The following is a 24423-nucleotide window of genomic DNA, read 5'->3' as shown; positions in this document are numbered from 1 at the left end:
GATATGATTGAAAAATTGATTCAGAATCGACCTCCTAGTGTATCACTATTAGAAGACATAGTAAGAGAAACCAAAAACAACCCCTCAACTGATCCTTGTGTGGCCAACCCTACTTCTCTCTATGTTAAAAATATAGAGTTCAACCTAGATAGAACATTGAAAATCAATCCATCCCTATCTACTTCCTAGGAGAAGGAGCTATGCAGCATACTAAGAAAACATCTAGATGCCTTTCCCTAGAGTTATAAGGAGATGAAGGGAGTGCACCCTTCAGTATGTACTCATCATATATACATCAAGGAAGATTGCAAGCGGGTCAGGCGGTCTCAAAGGAGGATGAACCCGGCACTTAATGACATTGTTAAGGAAGAACTGCAGAACTTACTTGGTGCAGGATTCATCTATCCCATCTCTAATAGTGAATGGGTCTGTCCTTTGGTGCTAGTGCCAAAGAAAAATTGTAAGTGGAGAATCTGTGTCGATTATCAAGAATTGAACAAAGCCACTAAAAAGGACCATTTTCCTTTACCTTTCGTATATCAATTGTTAGACGGTATGGGAGGGAAAAAGTTTTTCTCCTTCCTAGATGGGTTTAGCGGGTACAATCAGATTCAAATCAGCCATGAAGACAAAGATAAGACCACTTTAACTTGTCCTTGGGGTACCTTTTCATACCGGGTCCTTCCTTCTGGTTTATGCAATGCTCCAACCACTTTCCAAAGAGTCGTATTGAGTATATTTTCTGAACTAGTTCATAATGCAATAGAAATATACATGGATGATTTTACTCCTTATGGCTCTAACTTTCAAGAAAATTTATCTAACCTGGAAGAGTTCTAGATAAGTGTATTGAGATGAACCTGTCCTTCGGTCTGAAAAAATGTGAATTCTTTATGACTGAAGGGACCGTGGTAGGTCATGCAATATATTAACAAGGATTGCAGGTGGACCCCAACAAAATTTCCATAGTCCAAAGGGTCCCACCTCCTCAAAAGGTGAGAGATGTTAGAAGCTTCCTAGGTTTCGCTAGATATTATAGGAGATTCATTAAAGACTTCAGCAAGATAGCCTCTCCTTTGTTTGACCTCCTAGGCAAAGGTGTTGAATTCATATGGTCAGAAAACTATCAAGAAGCCCTAGATACCTTGAAGAGCAAGCTATTGACTGCCCCAATTCTCAGAGGCCCAAACTGGGCCCTACCATTTCACATTTACACAAATGCCTCGAACAAAGAAATAGGAGCAGCCTTAGGACAAATTGATGAAAAGTTACCTAATGCCATATACTTTATAGTCAAAAACTTGTCAAAGGTAGAGTTAAACTATACAGTGACCGAGAAGGAACTCCTAGTGTTCATGCATTCCTTAGACATATTTAGACATTATATCATAGGCTATCAAACCTTTGTGCACACTAATCATGCTGCAATTAGATATTTAATGAACAAATCAGATGTACATGCTCACATTATTAGATGGTTTCTTTTACTGCAGTAGTTTGATCTTACCATTCTTAATAATCCTGGTAAAGAGAATGTTGTTGCTGAGATTTTGTCTAGAGTAAATTTGCCTACAGGTGAAGAAGGAATGGTGGATGACCAAATGCCAGATGAACACCTAGTTGCTATATCAGCACTCTCTCCATGGTTTGCTGATATAGAAAACTACTTGGTTTCAGCACAGTTCCCACCACACTTATCCTCAAAGGAGAAGAGCAAGATAGTAAGGAAAAGTGTGGGAATTTCACCTAGATCGACGACAATCTCTTCAAACTTGGCCCAAATCAAATCTTGAGAAGATGTGACAGGGAGGAGGAAGTCTTTGACATCCTCTTGACCTGTCATGATGGACCTTATGGAAGTCATTTTGCAACAAAAAGAACCACCTTCAAGATATCGCAAGCAGGCTACTACTGGCCCACTCTTTATCACGATGTGAGGAGATACATGAGCCAGTGTGATCAGCATCAGAGGATGGGGAAACCCACTCAAAAGGATGAAATTCCAATGCAACCTCAAGTGACCATTGAGCCATTCGAGAAGTGGGGCATGGACTTTATGGGGCCTATCAACCCTCCTTCAAAACAAAATTAGTACATCATTGTGTGCATAGACTACCTAACAAAGTGGGCAGAGACAAAAGCAATCAAAGCAACGACAGAAGGAAAAGAAGTTGAGTTTTTGAGGGAAAACATATTCTACAAGTTCGGGTATCCAAGAGGGTTGGTCACAAACCAAGGTAGTTAGTTCACTTCCAACCTGATTGAAGACCTACTAACACATCATAAGATCAAGCATAGGACTTCCACGCCTTACCATCGACAAGCCAATGGGCAAGTGGAGATCGCTAACAGAGCATTGAAAGGGATCCTAACCAAGGTAGTGAGCAACAACAGAAAAGACTGGGTGGACGTATTAGTTGAGGCCACTTGGGCCTACAACACCAAATGGAAGACCACCACTGGGTTCACACCCTATGAACTAGTCTATGGGAAGAAATATTTCATATCAATGGAGTTTGAATTCAATACCCTAGTGGTGGTAGCTCAACTGGACCTAGACCTCAGCCATGCACAAAAAGAGAGATTACTTCAGCTCAATGGATTGGATGAATATAGATTGCAAGCCCCTCTCCATACAGAGGTAGTTCAACTTCAGAGAAAGATATGGCATGATAGGAATCTCAAGGAGAAGCAATTCCAAGAGGGAAATTGGGCACTACTTTATGATTCAAGATACAAGGATTTCAAAGGCAAGATGAGGACAAGATGGCTGGGACCCTACACTATGAAGAAGTGCAATGACATGCTTCTTAATGGACATCGGTTGAAATTCTACAAGAAACCCCTCTCCAAGCGGGAGTTCATTGAAGATTTGAATAAAATAGTGATGGTAGTGGAGCATGTCTTAGCTTCCACTTCACCCACTCACAGAAGAAAAAAGAGAAAGAAATAAGGAATCAAGTGAAAACCTCCATGATGCACTTGAGTCCCATCATTGGGTTGAAAACCTCTTGTGAGGTGGCCTAGTGATGTCAAAAGAGAAAAAGGAAAAGAATAAGATCCCTGGGTGAAAACCTCTCTTGGAGGCGCCCAGGGCAGGAAATTGAGGTGAAAACCTCTCTAAGGCACCCTAGTTGTTTAAAAAAAAAGAGAGAGAAGTAAAAATGATTTTTTATTCCATTTCTAGTTTGCAGGAATACTACAGGTTGCAGAAGAAGGTGCCAAGGGAACTCTAACATTCACACCAACATCCATCTCATCTTCTCCACACCTTCCTCCATCATTTTTTTGGTATCTCTTTCACCCCACTGTACCTTTTTCTTTCAAAACATTGTTTTCTACAGGAGGCTCTGTGTTTTCTACAGGAGGCTCCTGTAGGAATTACAGAGAGCCAAAAATATCTACAGGAGGTAGTTTGAGGAACAAGGAAAGATTCGTGAGGAACCTATAATCCCTCTCACCGTCTCCAAACCTCCTTGCCACCATTTCCAAGCCTTCATCACACTCCAAGCATCATTATGATGTTTCTTCCTTTCCAAGAAAAACACAGAAAAGCAATTTTCCAGTTTGGAATAAAAAACAAAAAAATAAGAGAGAAGGAACCATCAACTTCACCTGAAGCTTACCTACTATCCCTCCATCTTTATCTACACTTCTGGCATCATTCTCAAAGTTCCAAGCATAGGGAAAAGATGAAGTTTCTAGGGGAGAAGTAGCTACAAGAGCTCCTGTAGGAATTCTTCTAGCAGCTGATCCCATAGAAGTCCAGCACCAATAGCAAGGGACAACACATATGAAGGTTGAAAAGGCACATGCAGCTCAGCTCCAATAAAAGAGGAACCTGCAAACACACACAACAACACATCAGCAAGAAGAGACAACATGCATGAAGGAAAATGAAGGCATGTAGTAGAGAAAGCCACAACACCTCACAGTCGATGACAACAAATACACTTGGATCACAGGTAAGTAGCTAAATCACTCCTCTATCTGCATTTCTATGATTAGAAAACATACGAAGGCAACGAGATGGTTGAAACTGAAAGAGGGAAAGGTGGTCAGTTAACTTGGCCACCTTCATTAAGTTGACTCTACTTAATCGATATGTCACCCTCACGTGTGCACAGTCAACTAAAGCAAAAGATGCCAAGGACAGGTAGTGGAAGGAAGAGTCAACACTGATGAAATAATGAGGGATGATTACGAGGAGGGGGCATGATGACCAAGAAGGTGGGGACCAACGGTCCTAATTTGGGCAATGTACACCTTGCCAGCTCAGCACTCATAACTAAAAATATCCATAAAGGGTAATGAGCACTCCTCCTCTATCATTCTCACCAACTTTTCTTCAGCTTCTCCTCATAACTCAGCCACACAACGGACTTCTTATGCCCCCACAACCTCATAACCACCATCCTCTGTTGATTTTGTCCATATTTTCACTCTCGACATTTTTTACAGGAGCACCTACAGGAAATCTAGAGGAGGGACAGCGAGCTTCTACAGGAGGGGCAGCGAGTCATTTTGAAGAGAGGAAGTGTGATTTTGAGCACGAATCTCAAGCTGAAGAGGTAGGCTTCATGAATACCCTTTGTTGAAAATAAAAATGTGAAAGAATTGTTCTTAAATTGAAGGTGAAATGAGTCTTTAAGAGGGTAGAAGTACATAAAAATAAAAAATAAAAATAAAAAATCTGATTTTTTTTTAAAAACACAGTCACCTCTGTTTTTCAATTTTAGTCAAAAGTCTTGTCTCCACCTCCATATCTGGTTTCAAAGGAAGTACAGGCATTATGACATGGGGGTTTATGAGAAAAGAGCCCGCTAAATCCACTAGGGTTAATGCACATCCTCAAGTGGTGGACATATTTACAAGGGCAAACTAGATGAATTTCTTCAAGAAGTTTAGAGGGTTTGATGATGAAATTTCCCATGAATTTTCCCTCTATCTGGTCCCTCGCACAAGAACTCATGCTACAATAACCATTAGAGGCCTCTCCATTGAAATAAGCCCTGAATTCATCAGTAAGGTCACTACCCTTCCTCTTGGTCTGCCTTGGAGTAAAGATGAGAAACCAATTGGTAAGGCTGCCAAGAAATGTTTTTTCCAAGATAGTGAAACCCCTATTGGAGACAAAAATGGAATTACGAGGGCTAGTATACCATATCCCTGGGATGAGTTTAGCTACCAAATGATCAAATAAATTTCTTGTGAGGGGAGGTATAGCATTGTTTATGGATATCATTTCAAAATCCTCCAATAATTGAGATATGGCATGGATACTCTAGCACATCAAAAGCTCAGTATCCCTTACTTTCTCCTTCAATCCCTCATTGACTCCAGCACCAAAGTAAAAGAAGGAAATTCACAAAAGCTAGCCCACCATGGCCTAATTAAGATCCTAGTAGAAGAAGCCCTCCATACCGTTACACTCCCTATAGCATGGGAAGTTTTCATAAATATGACAGTTGAGGATGACATCAAGCCATTAACCTATGATGTCAGTCCTGCTGTCAGTGAGGTGGGAGAACAACAAGGAGGATAGGATGAAGCCAGTGGTGGCATAGCAGAGCAAGAGAGGAAGGAGGAAAGAAATGAAACATAGGAGGTGAGAGTTAAAGGGATAGAACAGGAGGAGGAAAAAGAGACAGAAGAGGGAGAAAAGGAGGCAGAAAGGGCAAAGCAAAGAGAAGAATCCCTTCAAACATTTGAAAGGGAAGCAATAGCTACCCTCACTGCCCTCAGTACACCATTCAAGACAAAGCAAAAGAGGAAAAGCAAAACCTCCATGTATTTCAGGGCAAGGAAGAGCACAAGATTTAAAATAGGCAAACCTCAGCCCTCCTCAAAGATTCCCATTACCATCAAAGATTCACCATCTGCCAAGGTGAAAGTATCTCCTTCCAAGACTCCTATAACTTATGAAGGGGGACCCCAAGATATACTACATGGAAGGGAAAGGCAGTTCTAAAGGACCCCAAACCAGACCTACAGGAGGCTGAAATAGTCCTACAGGAGACACTATCTAAACTACGGGAGACACAAAAGCTTGAGAAAAAGATAGGAGGATAGCCAGAGGTGAAGGAGGAAGCACAAGAGCTACAAGAACCTAACCCCCAGCTTAATCTTCCCTCCTATTACAATCTACTTGAGGGAGGTAGGATAATCCCACAGAAATTTGCAATTCCATTGTTTTTCGAATTAGACAAAGAGAGAGTGAGAACACACGGGTGGATGTTGATAGCCAAGCCCAAAGGGGTTGAGGATGTTGGCGATATGGAAAACAAAATCAAAGAAATGGAAAGAGAATTGAGTGCTCTTAGAGACAGAGAAGCCATCACAAGAAGCCATCTTGAGAATGAGAATAAAATGCTAAGGAGGCAGATGCAGGAGAAAGAGACATATTTGGCATACATCACCAGCTTATCCATGGAAGCACTGTAATGTAGAACACCAGCCAAATCTTATGGCCTTTATCTGAAGGATCAATGGCTTCAATTCCAAATAAAAACTTTGGCACAAAGAGGCACAATGCCTTTCCAAGATTATAGGCAGTTAATGGATTTGTGTGATCAAAACACCTCTGAGGACAAAGAAAAGATGGCAGAGTTATATCTACACAACATGGCCCACACAAACTTGAATGTATGGGACCCCAATTCCAAGCTAGGGGATCTACAATTAATGGTCATGGCATCATGGATGAACCATGAAGAATTGAGGGCAACAGAAATGAAAATATCGATGATAAAAGAGAAGAATGAAACATTAATGATAAGAGTTGAACCATCAGATCTTATGGCATTCATCAGCACACACAACCTACTAACCAATGACCCTCAGATTGCCCCTAGATATCTAGCCAATTAGGCACAAGCCATTGCACAATTTGAAGATATGCAAAGGCTACTTAGGGATGACTGTGTGCATGCATGCGTGAGAAGATGGAACACCCCACCCCACAGTTTGCAGATTAGGGAAGACCATTCCCCCATGAGGCTGAAGGAGGCATTAAAAAGAGTGCCAATGTACAAGCGCTCCATGCAAAGGCTGAAGGTCAACTAGATTGGCCTCAAACTGAGTCCTCCACTCATATTAGGTATGTTAGAAGGAAAAAGAGAAGAAGAAGAGGAGGAGCAATAGAAGGACATAGACATAAAGGCAGGATTTTATGGAGAACATGAGCAGACCACATCAGAAGCCTGGAATGCTAGGGAAGCCGCTAGGGTCATAAAAGATGAAGGGATTGACTAGGTTGCTCAGAGGATGAGCAATACATTTATTAGGGGGTGATGATGAGCCTCAGAAATGGATAATTATATAGGCTCATTTTACCTCCTAGTCTAGTCAAATAAACCATTCCCTTAGATTATTGTATGATTTTCTAATTATATTTATGCTTATAGGGTGAGTTGAGTTAGTTATTATTCCATGTGGTCTAACATGTATTTAATGCAGATTATTGATGGATTTCGAGGTCAAAGTCAAGGATTTAATGGCCAAACTGTAGTAATAACTCGAAGTAGACAGAGGAGAGGACTTATAGGAGGGAATCCCCCTCATTTATTTCTCCTTGTTACACAAAAATATCATCACTATGATTATTTACAGTCAGTATGGGTCTATCATCACTTGTACTGTCCTCCTAAGCAAGTCTAAGACCTTAGCTATTCAAATCAAGCTTTGGAAGCGGGAGAAAGACATTAAAAATCAATGTAACTCTGGTTCCACACTTTCTCTCATGGTCACCTGCGGTCCCGCACCTTCTGTGTACAAAAGCTGCGGACCTACCCGCTCTGTCCCTAACGGTGTAGGTGCGGACCCTTGTGAAAGTCAAAAGGCGCAAGTTTTATCTTAAAAAAACTCACTTTGGGTTAATTCTAGAGTTTTCTATAAGGAATTTTGACGTGGATTGTTCGCTCTGAGGTGGTTCATGCATCCCAAAAGAGGAGATAATCCCTTCACTAAAGGAGCTATCCCTTTGAAGGAGGGCTTTATCCCTTTGAAAGAGGACCTAGTAACTTCCCTCCATTGCACTATAAATACAGGCATTGGGGTGAGGACTAGAGAGGTTAGAAGCTGAACATTTTGAGGGTAAATGCTGGTGAAATTAAGACTCTTTGGTTGAGCTTGAGAGGAGAGATCACATACCTCTTGGTTCCATTGGAGAGTGAGTGAAACTTGTCAAAGTAGAGGAGACATCTTGTTGGACCCTGAGAGGAGCTTGTACAGCGTCAAGGCAAAGGTTGTAAAGTTATTCTTCTTTTGAATTAATACAATCAAACTCATTTTTCTCAACAGGTATCTTATGTTATTTGTTTCATGGACTCCTTGAATTTCATGTTAAATATGTTTTATGAAATTGGTTTTTCAGGTGCTATTTAATTTGTTTGCCTTGTTTGTGTTTGCAGATTCGCGAAAAGGAGCTCATTTGGATCAAAGGAGCGAGGGCATCCACAAGCTTGCGTTGGACCAAAGGTAGGCCCTAAAAACACTTGTTTGCTATTTTTTATTGAAGCATATTATAGAAAGATAGTGTCTGGTTGGTTTTCTTGTCATTAGGCCTTCTTTAGATTCTAGGAAGGTCTATCTTGTCCACAAGATCGACTCATTCCGTGCGACAAAATGGCGACTCCATTGGGGACTTGATTGTTTTCCTTGTCTACACTTTGACCTGAGAAACTGTATTTTCTGTTTCTGTTTTTGACTTGATGATTGTGGGATTGGGTGAATTTAGTTAATTTTGAGTCAGTTTTTATTTTTCATAGTTTTGGGAGAGGTACGCACTCTCTGAGTTAAGCACAGTGCGTACCTGTACGCACTTTTCCTTTGTGCACAGAGCGTGGACGCACCTGTGTAAACAGGTTGCTTGCGTACCCTGTCAAAAATTTGAAAAATTTTAAATTTTTCTCTTTCTTATCAGTTTAGAATTTGTTTATAGGTTTTAGCCATTGCCCAGACCTACTTGTTCCCTGTCAAAAACTTTCCTTGGTTTAATTTCATTAGTGTTAGGGTTTTAGGTGGAATTCCTAGGAATTTTGCTTGTTGGGTTTGTTTTTCGTTTTTGGTTGTGTAGTGGCTCTGAGCTTAGAAGCCGTAGGGACCTCAGATTACCTTGGTGTCTACCAGTCTTCTTATGAGTCTGACCATTTATGAAATCTCCTCTTGTTGAGGAAGCCGCTTTGTGTTTTCCCATTCCAAAATTTTGAAAAACTTGTATTTGAAAGTTGGAATTTTCATTTTTTAAAAAGAAAAATGAAAGATTGGTTGTTTTTTGACTAATTGTGATTTTGCATAAATTAGTCCTTAGCTCACATTTAGCTAAGTAAAACATCCTCAAAAAGACTTTTAGTAGGCTTTGACTTCAAGTAGCTTTTTATAGTTTTTAGCTCTCAAAGTTAGTCATTTTCATTAGTTTTGAGTGTTTTATTTACAAAATATAAAAAAAATCTCTTTTGGAAAAAGTTTGTTTTTGTAGTGATTGGGTGCTTTGAAAAGAAAAGGGAAATTTTTGTGAAATAGCTAGATGTCTCGTTTTGAGTGCTCTGGAAAGGAAAAAGCTCTTCTTTAAATTTGTTTAATTGAGAAAGATTTGTCTTTACAAAGTATTTGCATTCTCAAACTCTTTCTTAGTATAGAAGTTCATCGAAGAGAAAAGATGGTTTAAATCATCTTAGGTGCATCTTTTTAGTGATTTCGAGTCGAGTCTTTACACCACGAGTTTCATCTCCGCCACCTCTTGGCTTAAACAACAACCACTAAAATTAATGCTTAAAGTAAAATTCACCAAGTAACATTTTATTTCTAGGGCTCTGATACACCAACTTATCTTAGGCTAGTGTCTTGGAGTAAGAGAGTGATTAACTCTCCAAGACAGTAAAAACAAACAAGTAGCTGTATCTTGTGGTAGGAAGAAATCCAATTGTTGCATTTATGCTCTGGGAAGGCTCCTCTTAAAGGAGAAGCACGAGATCGTGTCTGAACCAGTGTGGGAATCAATCCTTCCTCATTGGGAACGACGCCAGATATTCACGTATTAAAAACGGTAAACCTCGGATTAACCATTGTCGAGGAGCCTGGGGTCACTTGTTGGTAAACCTTGGATTATGTCAAGGAGCCTTCAAGGGGATTGAGCTTGCTACTCTACCCTTGCATGCGTATCAGATCGTAGACTATTCCCCCAGGTGTATTTATCTAAGTTGGTAACCTTAGTGGCCATATTCTTTAGGATTCTTCCTAAGGTGACAGTGGTGGGAAGATCCCACTGTACCTGGAGCAGACATCGGCTAGACTCACTTGGATTTTCTGGGGGTTTCACTTCACTCGAGACGGTTAAGTGGAGGAACTTGGTCCATTCTATTCATTAAGCAGGTTGCCGAGGTAACTGTTCCAACCGCCATTTCTGTAGTGAATTTTGCGACGTTGGATTTCATCACCAACTAGTGTTTTCGGTCTGGAAAGTTACTGTTTGTATGTGTTTGATCTCTAGATTCTTTAGGCATGTGATTCAAATTTGTTTGGTTCTTTAGAGGCTTTAGGTGGCTTTCATTGAGATTTTACGTTGTTTGTGTGTGAAGTAGTTAAAAGTTTTTAACTGTGGCTGAATTACCAAGACAGTCCCGTAGACTTCGGGGCCAGTCTCCTGAGTTTGTAACCGTGGCTGATTTATTGAGGAAGTCCCGTAGACTTCGGGGCCAACCTCCTGAAGAAGTCCCGAGCCAGCTTGAAGGCTTGAAAGTCCTCGTAACTCCTAGTGGTAGTAAATTTGGGTCACCTGAAGAAGGAGAGTCTTCATTAGTTGTACATCCTGATTACCAAACTCTAGTAACAGGTTATAATCCTGAATCTATTTCGTTCTCCGAACTTGCTGGTAGCGTTTCATCTACTAGTGATATAGGTGAAGAACCTGAGATATCTGAACCTGTTACTCCAACATCGGGGTTTGTCTCTCCAACTTCTAGTGGTCCTAATTCACCTAGGGTAGAAAGAGTAATTACCCAAGATCTTCCTTCTGGACTTATTGCTATTGAAGAACTTGCTCTGGAAGAAGAAGTAGGTATCCCTATCCCTAAAAATCAACATGTTCTTGATCTAAGGGAGCGTGAATCAATTTTTTACAGTCCGCCTAGGAGTACTACTTGGTATCTTTCTTTGACTAATTATTTGGAAAACCCAGTGTTATGTTTTTCACCACCTCGTGCTCCTTATCATCCTAGAGGTTTTTATACTCCCGTAAATATGTCAGGTCAGTCGTCCATGTTTACTCAATCGCCTGAATCTTTTTTGTACGGTAGTCCTTTTGTTCCCTCTAGGTATCAGTCACTTTTTGGTACTTTTTCGGGAGCATCTCCTCAACCCATTGAGCAAGGGTTATTAACTGGAAACAATAGTACAAAGCCATTGAGCGTAGAAGACATTCTTATGATGTCAGGTTATATTCCCAATTCTCAACCTCAAGGTGGCCAGTTACCGCCTGGGGGGCAGCCTCAATTAATGCCTGGGGGGCAACCTCAAGGTACACAATTTGCATCTGGGGGGCAACCTCAAGGACAGTACGTACCTACGATACAGTACGTTCCTCAAGGTCAACCCCAGACTCAGTATGTACCCCAATGTCAACCCCAGTATCAATTCATACCTCAAGGTCAACCCTAGTATCAGTATGTGCCTCAAGGGTATCTACCCCAAGGTTTCCAACCACCCCAAGGTCAATCTTATGTTCAAGGAACGAGAAATGTACCTGTCAATTATCAATCCTACCCTTAACCCGGTTATGGTCCTCAATATTCTCAACCTGTTATGGGTCAGTACCCTGGAATGAATATAGTGTGGGATCCATCGCAAACCCAACAGGTGTTGCAGCCAAGTGTACAGTTGTCGTCTCAAACTGGACAACCCTTAGTTTCTGGTACACCCCAGCAACGAGTCCAGTCTAATATTCAAACTTCTGTACCTTCGGTAGTTTCTCAGTCTGGGCCTACTGCGCCTCGTACTCCATCTCAAACGACTACTGCAACTGCCGCAACATCTGTTCAATCTACCCCACCTACTTCTGGAGTATCAACAGCTCTGGTTTCTACTGTTCTTGTATCTACTCCTCAGACATCTTTACCACCGTCTGGATCCATGATTCAAACTATGGTTCAGACGCCTGTAGGACAACCTGGTTTAAGTACGGTTGTCACAAGTCAACCACAATTCACCTATCAACTGTACCAGGGACAATACCAATTTGGTCCTGCTGTCCAGCAGCCAGTTTATCAGTATCAACCGTATCCTGGGTACACTTATCAACAACCTCAACAACCCCAGTACGGTCCGGTTAATCCTGGTTTTCCGAGAGGATACAATATCCCGAACGCGATTCCTATTCCTAGTTATCCCGGATATCCTCCTCCTGGGGCTGGTCTCATGACCCAAAGTTTTAGGGATCCTAATCGCTAGTTACCATTTATTGCAACTTTGGACTTACCAGACTTGTCGCGCCTAACGAATGATCCGATTAATTGTCTTCCGTTTTGGCCGCCAATGCCGAATAAGTTGCCCAGTGACATTCCCAAGTTCGAAGGTAAATCAGGAGAGGACCCATCGAACCATGTGATGACTTACCACCTCTGGTGTGCATCTAACTCCATCACAGATGATTTGATCCATCTTAGAATTTTCTAACGCACTCTAATTGGTCTCGCGGCCAAATGGTACATTGAGTTACCAAAAGGCACTTTTTATAATTTTAGTCAGTTAGCTACCTCGTTTTTAACTCATTTCCAATTGCCAGTCCGATATGGCAATGGCACGGAATTGTTAACTTCGCTAAAACAGTCAACATCCACGTACATTTCAGATCATATTCATGAGGGGAGACGTCGACGACGTTTAGTGAAGGTATTTATTCCGGATCAAATCTTGGGTGAGTGGTTTGTAAAATCTTTGCTGCCAAGGATCACTGAAGATGTTGCTAAAGCCGGAGTTGTTACTGAGGAGAAAGTGATTGCTCAAGCACAGTACCTTGACTTGGTCTATACTCAGTCAGGTACGTTACACGAAAAGATCCCCGATCTTCCCAAGTCAAATGAAATCACTGCAGCTCCTTCGGGATCTCATGCTGCTGACGGTATGATTGGTGCGGTTAACACTAAAAGTAAGAAGAAGTCTTCCAAGAATTCTTCTCCTATCATAACCTTGCCTGATTCCCCAACATGAGATTCTTCTGCAGAGGTTTCCGCCGATATTCACGTTGTAGAGTCATCTACAGCTAAATCAAAATCCGGTGGGAAGAAGAAAGGAAAGAAGAAGAATAAAATGGACAAAAGTTCAAAAGAGAAATCTGAAAAGGCGAAATCCAATGATGAAAAGCACAAACCTCGTTATCCATGTCTCATTTGTGGCGAAGAACATTTTACAAGAGACTGCCCTCATTGAGCAGAGGTTGCGAAGATCGTCAAAGGTTCCCAAACTCCTGCTGTTTTGAAGGATCCATTTCCAAGTCAAGATATCAAGATCATAGGTTCTTCCTCGAGTGCCAATGAAGAACCCATATTAATGATGTCCCATGTAAGGATTGTGACTCGGTCGCAAGATTATGGCAGTAAAAGTCCTGTTGATGGTAAAGAAGCAGAATCTTCTCATTCTAATCCATCAACCTCAGCTCCCGGTTCCGATCCACTACAGATCGAGAAACCTAATCCAGACTTAGTAATCAAACCACCCGCCAAGGGTATACTTCGAAAGTCAGCTTTTAATCCACATGCGAGAGCGGCTCAGAATTATAACATTGTTGAGGATTTAGTTGTTTCACCCTTAGCAATGTCGGCTTTGGAAGTGCTGCAACCATGCCGAGCACAACGTAATTTACTTTTGTCGGCTATAGGAGCTGTTGACGTTCAGGACCCGAACCTAATAATCTTTGATCTAGAAAATAGTACACCGTGTTTGCCTCATCAAATGGCTTTCCAGATCCCAGTGATAGTAAAAAACAGGCCTATTCATCGGATTGTAATTGATGATGGAGCCTCAATGTGTATTATGTCGATATAGTGTTGGAGATCGCTTGGTTCTCCTTCACTAAATCAATCCCCGACAATTCTTAAGGCCTTTGATGGCCGTGGGTTTCATCCTTTTGGCATTCTACAGGATTTGCTTATAGGGGTTGAAGGAAAAACCGTTAGTCTAGATGTGGAGGTGGTTGATGCCCCTCTAGACTACAACATTCTCTTGGGTCGAAGTTGGTCTTACGTTATGACAACGGTCGTTTCATTAGTCTTTCGAGTAATAAAGTTTCCACATAATGGAAAGATCGTAACAATAGACCAGCTGGCTTACTTTTCATCTGACCCGGCCTCTTCGGAGAGTATTCAGCATGTCAGTAAATCTACTATCCCATATAAGGATGTTGGAGTAGGATTAGTTAAAGATGCCGGCTTACTGGGAACTTTTCCTTTTCCTCCAATCAATGCATCATCTTCATTTGCAACCATTCATATGATTACATCAGACACCATTTTTTATGATGATCCTTGGATCATTCCTTCTGAATCTGAAATAGACTCATTTGGTAATTCCATGCCTTTGAGTCCATATGAAATTGCCTATGAAGCCGTGCATTCTTTTGCCGACCCATGTTCAACCGAAAATGACTTAATGAATGTGGTCCATGAGGAATCACTTTTCACATCAACCTTAGATTTAACTACGTTTTCTGAACTTGTTCACTCTGTTGAGCAAATTCGTGAAATCCTATGTGTAGATGATTTACCATGGGAAGATCTCCATCACAGATCTTCGTTTTTACCTGAGGATGATCGTTTTGAAAATGATTTCTCATCAATCTTTACGACTAAATATGTCAAGAAACCTCAGAATCCAATGAAACATCCTGAATCAGAGTTAAATTTGGGAAACATCTCTCGAACTATCCCCATTGACATTTCGGTTAAGCCCGGAATTGTTGAGAACATTCATATAGGTGCCTCGTGTACAGATGACGAAATTCAATTATATAAGGCCCTATTTCAAGGATTTCGTGACGTGTTTGCTTGGTCCTATGAGGAAATGCCAGGAATTGATCCCGAGATTGTTGTTCATGAGATCAAGACTTACCAGGACGCTAAACCCATCCGGCAACGTTTGCGTCAGATTCACCCACGAAAAGCTACTGCAATTAAAGCAGAAGTTGAAAAACTGTTGAAAGCAGGTTTCATTTATCCGATCCCGTTAACGGATTGGGTATCGAATATTGTTCTGGTTAACAAAAAACAGGGAACAATAAGAATATGCATCGATTATAGGGACATTAATCGAGCTTGTCCAAAGAACAATTACCCAACCCCCTATATCGATCAAATCATTGATGATTGTTCCGACAACGAAATAGTTTCCTTTATGGAAGGTTTTTCCGGATACAATCAAATCAACATTCTATCTGCCGATCAACCAAAAACGGCTTTCATTTGTCCATGGGGGACATTTGCTTATTGCAAATTGCCTTTTGGGCTTAAGAATGCCGGAGCAACTTTTCAAAGGGCGATGTCTTATGTGTTTCATGACATCAAACACATTGTGCAACCATATGTCGATGATTTGCCTGCTCATTCATTACATCGAGCTGATCACCTCGTCCATTTACGAGCAATCTTTATGAGGTGTAGGCATTATCGTATTCGGTTGAACCCACACAAATGTGTCTTCTGTATAGAAACGGGTCGATTGCTGGGATTTGTAGTTTCGAAAGCTGGCATTCGTGTTGATCACTCAAAGTTCGAAGCTATCATCAAATTGCCTCCTCCTTCGAGTCTTCGCCAACTCCAAAGTTTGCAGGGGAAAGCAAACTTTTTAAGATGATTCATTCCTAACTACGCCGAAGTTACAAAGGGTTTTACCCGGTTGTTGAAACAAAATACTCAATTCCCTTGGGATGAGATAGCTCAGAAATCTTTTGATGCACTCAAACACGCGTTGACCCATGCACCGTTGTTGCATCCTCCTAACTACAACCAGGATTACTTCTTGTATCTCGTCGCCTCCCATTCCACCATTAGAATGGTCTTAGTTCAGGAAGATGAATTCGGAATGGAACATGTGATATATTACCTTAGTTGAACGTTAAATCCAACTGATCTAAGATACTCACATGTGGAGAAATTGGCATTGGCAGTCGTTCAAGTTGTCCAACGTTTTCGTCACTACATTTTACTACGTAAAACTACGGTAATTTCGGATTGCAACCCTATGATCTACATTTTGACCAAACAATTGCTAGGGGGCAAGTACTTTAAATGGACCGTTATCCTGCAGGAGTTCGACTTGGAGTTTGAGAAATCTAAGTCTAAGAAATCTTTAGTTTTTGCAGAATTAATGTGTGACTTCCCACGTGCTGACACGGAAACTGTGGCAGAGGAGCCCATTGCGGAAGAATCTTTGTTTCTAATCATCACTTTAGATCCGTGGTATGGGGATGTCATCATCTATCTCTAGACCCAATCCTTTCGGCCAGAAATTTCAAGGTCGGAACGTCGGAAAATTCGATTCCAGTCCCAACAATTCAAAATTATTGGAGATACTCTTTATCACCGTGGGGCGGACTCTATTTTTTGACGTTGCTTAACTCACGAAGAGGCTGAAAGGGTTCTAAATGACTGTCACTCTGGAGCGTGTGGCGGTCATATGTCTGAGTATGCCACAGCCCAAAAGATATTGCGCACTGGCTATTTCTGGCCGTCCTTGTTTAAAGATTGTATTACGGCGGTCTGAAAATGCCACAACTACCAAATTTTTTATCGTAAGATGCGCACTCCACCTGCTCCTCTCCACCCTATAATTGCTGTTGGTCCTTTTGCCAAATGGGGTATCGATTTTATTACATGTAACCCTCACTCAGCCGGGGGCATGCGTATATCATCCTTGCGGTAGATTATTTTACTAAGTGGGCCGAGGCGATGCCTACATTCGAGGCAGATGGAAAAACAGCTGCAATTTTCATGTTCAATCATATAATTGCTAGGTTTGGTGTCCCACAAGCGATAATCACTGATCATGGGCGTCATTTTCACAACGTTATGATGACCGAACTTACAGGCCAGCTTGGGTTACGTCACGATAGTTCAACCCCTTATTATCCACAAGTGAATGGTCTGGTTGAATCCATCAACAAAGTTTTAGTTATCATGATCCGACGAATCATTGGGATTCATCGGTCGAATTGGCACAACATGCTATTTTCAGCGCTTTGGGCGTACCGAACCTCAGTAAAAACATCAACAGGGTTCACTCCTTTCCAGCCACTTCCGAAGAGGAAAAGCGTTTATTATACTTAGCTCAATTAGATGAGAATCGACGTGATGCTGCATTAGCGATCAAGACTCGCGCAAAGCGAATGAAAGCTCAGTATGATCGAAATGTGACCCCTTGAAATTTTTCGGAAGCGGATCTAGTCTTAGTTTATGATCAAGCTAATGATAAATTAGGCGCTAGAAAATTTGTTCCTATGTGGCATGGTCCCTATGTTGTCAAGCGAAAGCTAGCCAAAGGGGCTTACGAATTGGTAGACTTTGATGGGTACTCTTTGGGTAAACCCAGAAATGGCCTTTACTTGAAGAGGTATTATGCTTAAAAGAATGGGGTATGGAGATTTCTAGTTAGGATAGTTTTTCTTTCTAGCTAGTGTGTTTTAGTTTAAAAAAAGGTGTGCTTAGCTTAGAGAGTGTTTTTCCGTCATTATTCCTGCTTATCTTGGTTTTAATCTTGATATTGCAGATGTTGATGCCTCTCCAAACATACATTGGATTTTCTGATGGTGCTTGTCGTAATACACGAAACATCTCTTCCGTAGCTTGGGTTATCTATTCGCCCTCTGACGAGTTAGTTTCTATGCATGGGGTAAGCCTCGGTCAAACAACAACAACATTGCAGAGTACAGTGCAGTGATTGAGTTATTGTCTGAATCTATTTCATTTGGGATTCGGAGTTTGATAGTGAGGTTAGATTCTGAACTTGTAGTGTTATAGCTTAATAGAGTGTATGCCATTAGAAATCCAGTGTTATTAAGATTATTTTTGAGAGTGCGTCTCTTGGAACGTGAGTTTGATTATATTGAATATCAGCATATTCCAAGGTCTTTAAATACATTAGCAGATGCAATTGCTTCTCGAATGTTAAATAGACATTTGCAATAATCATACATGTAAATTTAAAACCATTCCATAACATGATTTACAAGATAAGCCGGTAATAGTGATATATATAGGAGTGTGTCAAAAAATACATCGTCTTCAATCATAGGTTGAAAAACACCTTATAATCGGCAAAAATGATAAGTACAAAAAACAAAAATGTCACATGTGCCCACAAAAGGCGATCATCCTATCACATGTGATGATCTCTATAAGAAACCACTGCCCAGGCCACCTTGCAAAGGAACCTCCTAAAAGGTCTCGGGACTCCAATCACATAGCGCTGAAGTCGACGAGGAATGTCGTCTATAGTGGTCTGAGAAATATCCCCTGTCAAGCGCTCAAGATGACCCTCCAACTCGGCCAAAACCTCTGTTGATTCGTCTTGTGGGGCTGGCACGGGTGCAACTGGTTGCCTCCTCTCGAAAGGCTGGAGAGCAGCTGGTCGCTGTGGACCCACATCTGCATTTGAAATTTTTACTATCAGTTTTGAGACGATGGAAAAGTAAAAAAATTAAAATCGGAAAAGTTCAAAAGGATTTTACCTGACTCGTCCCACTGCTCTCCTGGTGGAAGAGCCATGTCTGGGTCACCACGGAAATCTATCCCAGCGTAAGGGAAGTCCTGAAGGAAAAGACCTGACTTTCCAACCATTGGAAATACTCAGGTTTGAACTGAGCAACTTCTGTCCTCTCGTCCGGGTGACGGGCCATGACTGCGACCCATCGCAGCAGTTTGGACTCTCGAGGAAGCCCAGCTCCAACAGTAAGGTGCTGTGGGATCAGCATAGGAACCCTCTCCAGGCCAAAACTCACGACCAAAGCCCCATAACCAAAGGTCTTTAGTCGTCCGCTCTTGGCCCTGGTCAGTTGGCCTTTCACATTGGCCAGCACAGCATTGAACCAGTTGAAGATGGTGCCTCGAAAGCAATCAACTTCCATACGCATCTGGGATCCGGTGGCAATATGTAATGCGGCAGCTCCGCAAAGTCTGGTGAGAGTAAACGCAATCACCATGAGCTCAGGATGGGATATGGTCTTTATGTCTATCCCTTTGTCTCTAGCCTGGCTGTTGCAGTACTCTAGCCGGAGGCTATCGACAAACTGGCCACCTGGCCTAGTCCCGTGCAGAGTCAAGTCTTCGCCTCTCTTAGGCAAACCAGTCAAGAAATAAATGTCCGCCGGCTCAATTTCGAGCCGGTGGCCGCCAATGAAAAAAAACTGGTCTTGTATGCTCCATTTGTCAACCAGCCACTGCAAGAAATCCACCTGAGCCCTCATGCCAGGAATGGTCCAGAATTTGTACAGTCCGCATGCCCTCAAAGCATCAAGTGAAGTTTGATGATTCCATGCGGCAGTATCCACATCCTCATGCTCTCGTTCACGCCAATCTAGCATGATATACTCTCTGCATCAAGTATAAAGATTAATTAAATTGCTAGAAAACATTTTGATTGGTCCAGTTTTGAGAATTTTTGGGTTCAAAACCCTTGCGGCGGGGTACGCACCCTCCGAGTTAGACACAGTGCGTGGGTCTGCACTTTGTCTACACAGAAGGTGCGGACCCCGAGCTTTTTCCCAATGGAGAAAAAGTCGGGGTCCACGGGTCCGCAATGGTAAACCTGCGGACCCCCGCGCGCGTGTTTTGCGCCTAAAAACCCTCCCAAAAAATGAAATGAAGGACTAAATAAAAAAACTAAACGATTGAAAATGAAGAGTAGGATGATGTGGATTACCTGGAGAAGACGGCACTCGATTCCGACGGTTGGATTTTCCACAATCTTCACGGGAAGTTTTCTAAGCAAAAGCACTATTTTCTCACCCAAACTCGAATGGTAAAAATGAATCGACAAAGGCCCTTTTTATAAGTTTTTTGAGTAAATAAATCGCAAATTTGTTTATGTTTCACTTTGAAAAGGTATTTTGCAATGCTTTTATCCATTTCAAACAGGTATGAGTAATGTTTATATTTTTGTGCAGAATAAAGGATTATTCAGGCGAAATCTATCATTTTCGACAGAAAAACATGTAGAGTCATCTTTAAGCTCTTTTCTGACTCCTAAAACATGAAAAGATTGCCGAGTGTTTCTTTTAAACTCGTTAAAACAAAATTAAAAGACGGTCCACTTACAACTCTTTTCCAACCGTAAAAACATGAAAAGATTGCCGGATTTTTGTCGTTTCAAATTCGATATTGGTTATAAAACGACGTGCCATTGATCACTTTTCTACTTTTTTGGGTCAAGGGCACTATTAACAAAAAGTACTCCTTGGTCGTAAAAGATCAAGAAGTTCTCTAAAGTATTATTTTATACTTTTTCGGGCTTGGGAGACACAAACTTACGGAAAAGGTCAACCCTGGAGTCTTCTTACGTTTTTTCAGACTCTCTAAAATTGAAAAACTCCGAGTCTCTCATATACTGGACTCGTTAAAATTTCACCGTAAAGGACCTGTTCAAATACAAACAGGAACGAACCACTCCTTCTTAGGGTTCGAATTTAAACTAAGTTGGACTCATCCAAAGGATGAGCTTATAATCAAGCAAATGTTATCCTCCTCAAGCTTGTCAAAAATAAAGAGGTACTTGCCAGAAATGGTGGGGGAAAAGACAGAAAAATGAGTGTGTTTGTCATACTTTGTAACCACTCTTGAACACGACACTTTTATTCTCCTGGGTTGGGAAATCCTTTGCCTAACAATTGATCAAACCACATTGAAAGTCTTCAGCCAGTTTCTGGGTATTAACTTTGGGTCAATTGTCACCAAGCCATCTGTCGTGTCGTTATGTGTTCAAGAGGTCACTGTCAATAAGCCATTCATATGTAAAAATATCTTTCATCCATCTTGACCATCCCTGAGTCAGTCCTTGCAACTAAATTTCTTCAACTTGATCTATGATTTCGTGTTGTGGGCTTGCCTACGACAGATCGCTTTCTATCGACATCAACTCATTATCTAGAAATATGATCTAGGAATTGTCAGTACCTTGAGATCTGCATGCCTCAATGGCACGTTTCTCGCCTTTGACAATAGTTTACATCATTGACTTTCGATCGAAGGATTCTGTGATATGTTCGACATCAACACATTTATTCACATCTCATGGATTGTACTAGGTACTTTGAGAGCCATTGACATCACTGGTGGTTTCTCTCACACTTTTTAACAGTTTACATCATTGACTGGTAATCAAGTGGTTTCTACCATGTTCGACATCAACACATTTATTCGCATGGATAGAATCGTACTTTTTCGGGAAGTAGAAATGAAGACCCTGGATCTAGTTTCTACCATCCAGGCTACGAGGAATTTTGTATTCATTGTATTGTGGACTATTCATAAACAGATGGCTGCGTCCATACTGTGTTCACATGAGTCTATACTTGTGATGTTTTACAAGATCATTCCTATATCAGAGCAGTAGATAGCTTTCTAGTTAGTTTTGATCTGAGTATGGGAATGCCTACCTCAGCGATGATATGATCTCATATATATATCTTGCATTGAATTTTTTTATAGGTTCCGACCGGGCTCTCCACAAGATGATCCTCGAAATGATAAAGTACTTCACTCTTACTATATGATAAATGAAATCCTCATCTACTACAGACTTCGCACTTTAGGGGGCAATTTGTTACACAAAAATATCATCACTATGATTATTTACAGTCAGTATGGGTCTATCATCACTTGTACTGTCCTCCTAAGCAAGTCTAAGACCTCAGCTCTTCAAATCAAGATTTGGAAGTGGGAGAAAGACATTAAAAATCAATGTAACTCTAGTTCTGCACTTTCTCTCATGGTCACCTGTGGTCCCGCACCTTCTGTGTACAAAAGCTGCGTACCTACCCGCTCTGTCCCTAACGGTGTAGGTGCAGACCCCTGTGAAAGTTAAAAGGCGCAAGTTTTATCTTAAAAAACTCACTTTGGGTTAATTCTAGAGTTTTCTAGAAGGAATTTTGACGTGGATTGTTCGCTCTGAGGTGGTTCATGCATCCCAAAAGAGAAGGAGCTAATCCCTTGACTAAAGGAGCTATCCCTTTGAAGGATGGCTTTATCCCTTTGAAAGAGGACCTAGTAACTTCCCTCCATTGCACTATAAATACAGGCATTGGGGTGAGGACTAGAGAGGTTAGAAGTTGAACATTTTGAGGGTAAATGTTGGTGAAATTAAGACTCTTTGGTTGAGATTGAGAGGAGAGATCACATACCTCTTGGTTCCATTGGAGAGTGAGTGAAACTTGTCAAAGTAGAGGAGACATCTTGTTGGACCCTGGGAGGAGCTTGTACAACGTCAAGGCAAAGGTTGTAAAGTTCTTCTTCTTTTGAATTAATACAATCAAACTCATTTTTCTCAACAAGTATCTTATGTTATTTGTTTCATGGACTTCTTGACTTTCATGTTAAATATGTTTTATGCAATTGGTTTTTCAGGTGTTATTTAATTTGTTTTCCTTGTTTGTGTTTGCAGATTTGCGAAAAGGAGCTCATTTTGATCAAAGGAGCGAGGGCATCCACAAGCTTGCATTGGACCAAAGGTAGGCCCTAAAAACACTTGTTTGCTATTGTTTATTGAAGAATATTTACAGAAAGATAGTGTCTGGTTGGTTTGCTTGTCATTAGGTCCTCTTTAGATTCTAGGAAGGTCTATCTTGTCCGCAATATCGACTCATTTCGTGCGACACTCCTCACTTCGAATTCCCCTTCATTCAAATCAGAGTACAAGTAGCCCAATCATGCACTAGAAGGCAGCCCAGCAAGTGGAGGATGACTGATAGTTATCTCGAGTTTTGGGAGCCAATACTCCTTGAGTTTAAGGAGGTTGCTGGTAGCTTCAAATGTATAAGTATAGAGGCCTAGGGCCTCACTAGGGTCGGATTTTTTGCTTATGTAAACTCTGCTCAAATTTTGAGCTTACTATTTTGTGATAGTTTCATGTAATCTTGCTATTTTTTGATAATAAAGATGGAATCCTTTTTGAGCTAGCACTGAGATACCTCAGAGGGCTGAAGCTCTTGGGTTAGGGCCCAATCCAAGCAACCAAGCTCCTCTTTACTTGTATTTGAATGCTTTGCTTCAGTTTGTATATTAGTTTGTTGTTAGATGTATTTCTCTTATGGTTAAGAAAAGGTTTCTTTTGATGATTTAGTAGTTTTCTTCCATTTGTGCTTTTTGTAGGAGGTTAAGCGATGACCAGAGAAGATTTGAAAGGCTAGCAACAATGCCTTGGCCTCTCTTCCTCCCTCTAGGACCATGATTGGAGGAAAGGACTCTATTGCTGCCCCAAAACATAGATTTTCCTCATTCCTAAGACTTCTAGTGTTTGCAGCTCTTTAGTAGGTTGATAGCCTAGTTTTGCTTTTCTTTAGATCTTCTCTATCATGTTCACTTCTTGATTCACAATAATCCTTTTTCATGCTTTCCTTTCTTGCAGCATTTCCCAACTTTTCCTTCTATACATCATAGTCTAGGCCATTTTAATGCAAAACTCTGTTTTTCCTAGGATGCACTCATTTCATTGGTTTCTTGATTTTCTTGCTTGACTCCCAGTTTCTATGCAGCAGATCTCTTCCAACAGTAGGCCAGCTTACCAGCAATCACACCCTCTATCTGATCCATGCCCTATAGGTCTCCCAAACCTCACCTCAATTTTGCCATAGTTTTCTTGCATTTTTCATAAAAGTTCTTCCTCTTTCCTTGAGAAAAACCAATCACCTTTCTCTCTCCTGGTGAATCATGGTAGACCTTAGGCACCCTAACACCTCATTACAAACTTCATCCACCTTTTCCACTGACTCTCACACCCTCAAAACAATGAAAATTGTTGTCGGCCTCCTCCTGTAGGCCTCCTGTAGTTTCCCTGTTTTTCTCTTGTAGTTTTCCTGTGTTCTCCTATAGTTTTTCCTGTAGGCTTTATTTTGAAGGTTGAGTGCAGGAAAAGCCTCCAGAAGGCCACCTAAGACCTCCTAGGACCCATCCACACCATCCTACATCCACCCAAGCTCCAAAAATGCCCTCTAATGCCACCTGTTCCCTACCAGACTCACACACAATCAATTAGATGATGTGAATTCACATAAAAACACATAAAAATCCAAAAATATATTTTTTGCTTATTTACTTACAAAAATAGCATGGTTAGATGTTGTTTACTTCCCTGAGTAGGTAATGGAATTTATTTCATGGTTTTGATTGTGTTTTTGGCAAAAGTAGAATTAGCTTGTTAATTAGGGTTTACTAGGTTTTGCTTTACATT

General features: G+C 41.1%; 1 pseudogene; it reads right to left on the bottom strand.

Annotated features, from left to right (window-relative positions):
- The window catches only part of LOC149259948 (putative xyloglucan endotransglucosylase/hydrolase protein 6), a 30645-nt pseudogene that overhangs the window by 5004 nt on the left and 1218 nt on the right, over positions 1-24423 (bottom strand).

Source organism: Pinus tabuliformis, chromosome 6, assembly GCF_031772625.1.
Source record: "Pinus tabuliformis cultivar Carrire ecotype Pingquan chromosome 6, CPIR1, whole genome shotgun sequence".
NCBI lineage: Eukaryota > Viridiplantae > Streptophyta > Pinopsida > Pinales > Pinaceae > Pinus > Pinus tabuliformis.
This window is presented reverse-complemented; position numbering and strand designations above follow the sequence as displayed.